Source organism: Notamacropus eugenii, chromosome 3, assembly GCF_028372415.1.
Source record: "Notamacropus eugenii isolate mMacEug1 chromosome 3, mMacEug1.pri_v2, whole genome shotgun sequence".
NCBI lineage: Eukaryota > Metazoa > Chordata > Mammalia > Diprotodontia > Macropodidae > Notamacropus > Notamacropus eugenii.
In genome coordinates, this window is record NC_092874.1 from 286,814,139 (window position 1) to 286,820,328 (window position 6,190).

The 6,190-nt window shown below is 42.4% G+C and overlaps 1 protein-coding gene across 1 annotated transcript in view; it reads left to right on the plus strand.

Moving 5' to 3' along the window:
* HCFC2 (host cell factor C2) overlaps positions 1–6,190 on the plus strand; it is a 52,843-nt gene that overhangs the window by 36,867 nt on the left and 9,786 nt on the right. The gene's annotated exons all lie outside the window — the stretch shown is intronic.

Consider the following 6,190-nt stretch of genomic DNA (forward strand, 5'->3'; position numbering starts at 1 on the left):
GCTATTCTAGTCTCAGAGGAGAAAGACCTGAGAGTGGGAAGTTGTGGTTGACTATACGGTGAGTCTAGCTTCTAGACTTCAATTCCTAACCCTGGATAGTCAGAAAAGTGAGTTTAGAAAGTCCTCCTCCCCAAGGTTAATATTCATCAGGGCTTTCAAATTTCTGCAGCTTTCTAACCCTAGATTATACAAATATAATAATCACAGGCAGACTCGAGCATTTCAGTATATATGGTCCTGGATATCAAAGTCAGGCCCAACGTCATCCCCTCTGAGTTATATTAGGGAGTATAATATGCTTTTAGCTAAATGCTGTTGACCAACATTGGAAAAGAGCCAAGCAAACAAGTTGGGAGGGTAAGTCACCATGGAGACAAATTCCTCTAGAACTCCAGAAATGCCTGTTTTGGTTATGCCTAGAACTTTGTGTTTCTAGAAGAAAAATGAGACATCTTATGTGGTGAGGGTTCTCAGCCTTTCTTGTGTCCTAGCTCCCTTGGGCAGTGTGTCTGGGGAAGCAGGTTTTAGAACACATAGAATAAAATACAGTCCCACATTTAGTCTTGGAGAAGTCAAATGACTTGCCCAGCCAAACCAGGTATTAAGTAGGAAAACCAAGATTCAAACCCACATCCTCTGGCCTCTCCGGCTTTATCCTGTGCTCCCTCCTTAGCCTGTCAGCTCCCCACCCCCACCCCCACCCCCACCCCCACCCCCACCCCTACCCCTATTAAGGGTTCACCTTCTCCCTTGGTATTGCTGCCAACATTCCCATACTGGGTTCCTCCCATACAGCTCTTGTGGAAAGGGAGGATGTTCTTATCCAATGTTTCCCCTGTGGACTCTGCTCTGCCCACACAGCATAGGGGAAACAAAGACTCTTCATAGGGTCTTAGCTCTGACATTGTAGCTTCATTTACAGCTGAGGCAACTGAGGCTCAGAGAGGTTAGGCAAGCTGCCAATGACCATGCAGCTAGTTGTACCAGAGGCAAGATTTGAGCCTAGGCAGGTCTTTCTGAATCCAGAATACTGTAGATTTATATTTCTCTCTTTTATTGCCTAGGACAATTTTTTTGGTAAGGAGTGAGGGAATAACCTTTCACAGCTAAAGTGAGGGTTTGTTAACAGTTTCCAGACAGCTGAGGGAAACAGCAGTGTTCTCCAAGCCTGACTGTGGGATGACCAAGGGGGAAACAGCCTCAAAGGGGTGAAAATTGAGGCTAGAGGAGGGCTGATGGAGAGGGGAGCAAGTAGGCTCAGTAGCAGTTTAGTATGAAGTGACCATGTTAGCCACGAGGAATCTGGGGATCAATCAATTAACTTTGAATGAGCCTCCTTCACCCTGCCAAGTGGCAATCCCTGGTTGAGTTTGGCAGTGGGGCTCCACTGGCCAGTGTCTCCTACAGCTGCTGACTCCTGTTATCAATCAGTCATCGGGACTGAGGAGAGCAACAGCTGGCCTGCAGCACAGAGATAACTTCTAAAGAGTCTCATCTGGAATGCTCGACTTGTAAAAGCTTCACTGGGCAACCGTTCCAAAGTGAATTGGGGTTTTTATTCCCCCTCCCAAGTTAACAAACGTCAGCCCAAACTCCTTCCTGTAGAGGCAGCACCTTGCTAACCCAAATTTGCACATCTGTATCACCTCCCCCTTCATTCCTTGTATTATTCAAATTATTGTTTGCATGAGGCTCTTGGAGACTTGGAACCAACTTGGAGGAGTTCAAGTGTTTGCTTGTTCTGAGTTGCCACCCCTTCTCGACCAAATAATTTGCATGGTACTGTATGGGGAAGTGTTGGCAAGGGATCTCCTTCCTTCTGAGGGGGAACAGAGGTTAATAGCTGCTAAAGAATGAATTTATGTGAAAGATTGCCTTTGAAATGATATAAGGAACAAATATAGGGTTAGCCGTGTTTAGGTACAGGGTTCAGAGAGGTGGGTGGTTCAGTGTGGACAGAGGGCTGTATGTGTGAAGACTTGGACTATTTAAGATCTGACTCTGATACTTAGCTATGTGACCACAGGCAAATTACATTATCCCTTTGAACCTATTTACTCAACTGCCAAAGGGATCATATCCACCTTGCCTTCCTCATAAGGTTGAGAGGCTTAAATCTGATGACGTCTGTAAAGTACATTGCAAACTCAAGAGTGCCATGTCAATAAGTTTTGCCTTCTACTTAACCTGAAAAGTAACTTTTCAAGGCTTAGAGAATACAGTTGTAAATGTTTGGAGCTTGAATGAGAAATATTTAAAATGTATTTGACCAACAATTTTGTAAGACTCGAGAACTAGGATCAACACAGTAACCAAAAAGGTTTTTCAAGTGCTGGTGAGAGATGATGGGCTTCAGGCCACAGGATGAGACATACATGGTTTGGATGTGATCGGTGGAGGAATAGATATTTATAAAAAAAGCTTAGCACAGTGGTGCAGGTGCTATAAATGCATATTTCTTCAAAGCTTTTTCGTTCTTTTCTCAGTTGTGGGTGTGGGGGTGAGAAGGAAAGAAAATCAATTTTTGTTCATTGAAAAAAATTTTTTAAACATAAGTAGGTTTAAACATGAGATACACACACACACGCGCATGTGTGTGGAGAGACAGGCGGAGAGAGAGGCACAATGTCTAGGTAGGGGGGTGGCAGCTTCACTGCTGCCTCAAACAGGTCAGCCCATTCTTTTTTTGTTTTTTTTCATATCACTGGGGTCTGTGAAATCTTTTGAGTTTAGTGTCTTATATATCCTGGGGAATATCAGTTCATAAATGCCATCCTTGGTCTGCCTGCCTGACCCAGAAAGCATCCTGCTCTAACTCCCTTGAGCCCAGAGATCTCTTTGGGATGTTCGGTGATCTGACTAGGATGTTCTAGGGAAGTAAACCTTTCACTTAGTGCCTTGGTCTTTGGAGAAAGCTGACCTCTAAAAGCACAGGCAGGAAAATGGTCAGTGCTCGTCCTTAGGTGTTGCCACAGTCAGAGAAAGCCTGCTAGTACCATAAAATGTGGCATTCAAGGTATAGCCTCATTTTTCAATACAGGACCAGGGCTCCTTCTGCTATACCTCGTTACTTCGTGTGGGATTTGAAATCAAGGGGCCCTGGGTTTGAATCCCAGCTCTGTTACTCCTTTTGCATGATGCTGAATAAGACATATAGCCCTCTCAGTGGGCCCACTTCCTCCTTTGTAAAATGAGGGTTGGTTCCTTCCTGCTCTCTTTTCAGTCATCCATACAGGCTGGTATGGTACAAGGGAAAAAACATTTGACTTGGAAGTTAGAAGGCCTGGGCTCTAGGAATCCTGGCTCTCTCATAGACTAGCTCTATGACCTGGAGCAGAGTCACCTAATCTCTTTGACTAATCAAAATCAGCAGAACACTCTACATCATGACCACAATAAAGTGCAAGGCCTCAAGATTCTAACTAATGACATGACCAACTCTAACTTCGTAGTCCTGATGGCAAAGCACACCACCTCTCAACCTCTCAACCAAAAGATGGCGGACTAGGGGTGAAGAATGTGAAATACATTTTTTCAGACCTGAGGGCAGATAGGAAGCAGTGGCCAAAGCCCTGGGGATGGAGTCAGGAAGACCTGAGTTCAGTTTCAGCTTCTGACACTTACTAGCTGTGTGACCCTGGGGCAGTCACTTCACCCTGTCTGCCTCAGTTTCCTCATCTGTAAAATGAGCTGGAGAAGGAACTGGCAAACTGTACATCAGTCTATCAGTCATCTTTCATCTATTATCCATCAAGTCATCATCTATCAATCTATCCATCTATCATCTATCTACTGATATTTCTGAGGATTATCTGCAGCCATCACAGTACTACAGACTGCCACTTTTTTTCCCCCAAAAGAACAGAAAATTATATCCTGAAAGCTGGATATTATGGCAGTCCCCAAATCTAGTGTGTCACCCAAGGTGACATGGCCGTCATCTGTTATTCCCATTTTTAATATCCTGCATTTAACACAAAGCAAGAACAATGCCTTGATTTTAGTCTGTATATAAAACAACAGTGATATAATCAGCAACACCACTGGAATGTATGAGCTAAGGTTCACTCCCAGGCCAATGGTGATTTTATATATGCATGTTTTTATTATATGTAATGCATATTCCTTATTAAGAGAGCTTCCTACACTTAGGAAATCACAGGTTTAGTCAAACTATTGAATTCCAAGATTTTTTAATGTTAGTTTTCGCTTAGACATTATCCCAATAACTTATCCTGGTTCCTGTTACATATACATGTATATGAATGTGTGTGTATCTATACACAAATATAAAATTTGTGACCATATATAAGCACACACGCATTTATTGCAAAACTGTTGTGTTTAAGAGTTATTTACATGGAGCCTGCTTATTCTCCAAAAGAATAACTATAAAAGCTTTTAATGCAGTTTTGAGATAGAACACAAAATTCACATCACTCATAAGGCAAGGATTAAGAAGACATAATATCAGCGTAATGGAGTGACTAGAATGCTGGGCTGCAAGTCAGGAAGACTTGGACTCAAATGCTGCATCAGAAAGACAGTTACTACCCTTGTGACCTTCAAGTCATTTTCCTTCTTGAGTCTGTTTCCTCATCTGTAAAATGAGGGGGCCTGTGAGGGCTAGATGTTGGTGACTCCAAGGTTGGCACTGGTCACAGGTAAACGACCTTTGGTCAAATAACAAGGCAATGGTAGCTGATTCTCAATGAAGACTTTGCTTTGGGGAGTAGATTAAGCAATTGTCATGGATCAGGTGGCAATCCCCACCACATTTGTGGGTATCTGAGTCCCAAACATTAACAACATTCCAGCCCCTATTCCTCAGTTAGCACCAGAGCTAAGGAGGACAACCATTGCTCTAGAACTTAAGTTAGACAGAGGTTGTCAGCCAGCATTGAGAGGAGGCTCTTACCAGTGTAAGACCTACCCTAGGTTACAAGCACTCCCACTTAGGTTTTCTCCTGCCAATGTGGCCGAGGATGACAAAGAGGGGAAAAGGTTCCTGTTTGACAAGAATGAGGCACCATAGCATCCACCATCTTACAATCCATTGGTGGCCATCTGAGCCAGCTCCTTACAGGGAGATGAGGACCCAGTCCCTAAAGTTAGTGCTCTGACCAGGGCCTAGAACCTGGTCTCCTGACATGTCACACCATGGAAAGTAAGTCAAGATGCTTCAGAAGTTTCACTTTGGGAATGTCATGTGATGGAATGGGTACACATGTGCAGAGCAGACATAAAGATGGTGACCACAGATAGACTGAAATGGTAATATATTAATGACTCAAAGGGCACTCTGAACCACAGGTAAGCAAACTATTCCCTGCAGACTCTTAAGCAGGGCAGGTGTTGTAAAATCCCTTCTCCTGCATCCCCTTCTTCAAAGATCTATTAACTTGTGAAATATTCATTAGCCAGAGGAAATGCCTGTAGTTCTGCTAACACCATGAAAACAAGAGCTATCAAATAAAACAGGGCAGAAAATATAAATCCCCATTAGAAAAACATGATCATAGCCCTAGGTGACAACACCCCTCCCTTCACCCTGCCAGAAAAGAAAGCTAAGATGAAGCAGCTTGCTAAGGTATCCCAAGTTCTGTTATCTAATGAGAGTTTATTGCAAAGACAGACAACAAATTCAAGTCTGAACCCTCTCTTTCCCACTTAGCACTCACCTGCCACTAGTACATTCATTCATTTATTCATTCACTCACTCACTCGTTCATTCTTTCACTTGCTCTCTCACACATGCACCAAATATATCTGTACATAGGGTGTCGATTAACAGTTTTTAAAGTTTCCCTAGTATAACAGGAAACTTGAACATTTCAATTAAAAAGTAAAAAAAGAGCTCATTTGCCACCAGATTATAAAACTTCTCTTCTAGAAGAGGACATTGTTGTATTTTAAGATTTTGTTTTGAAAAAAACATACACAAAATGAAAAGGATGTCACTTCAAATAGCACTATGACCAAATTAAATTCAACATATTAATAAAATAAAATAATATTCATAAATTAAGGAAATTCAAAGACAAATCCGGCCAAAAACGAAGACTTTCAATAACTAACTCAAAATAACATACTCTATCAACAGGCACAATAAACAGTGTTGCTAATTGCGGTAAACACTGTTAATGGGCACTGGGCATTTTTAAATTTAATAGGTTGGACAATGCTTGGT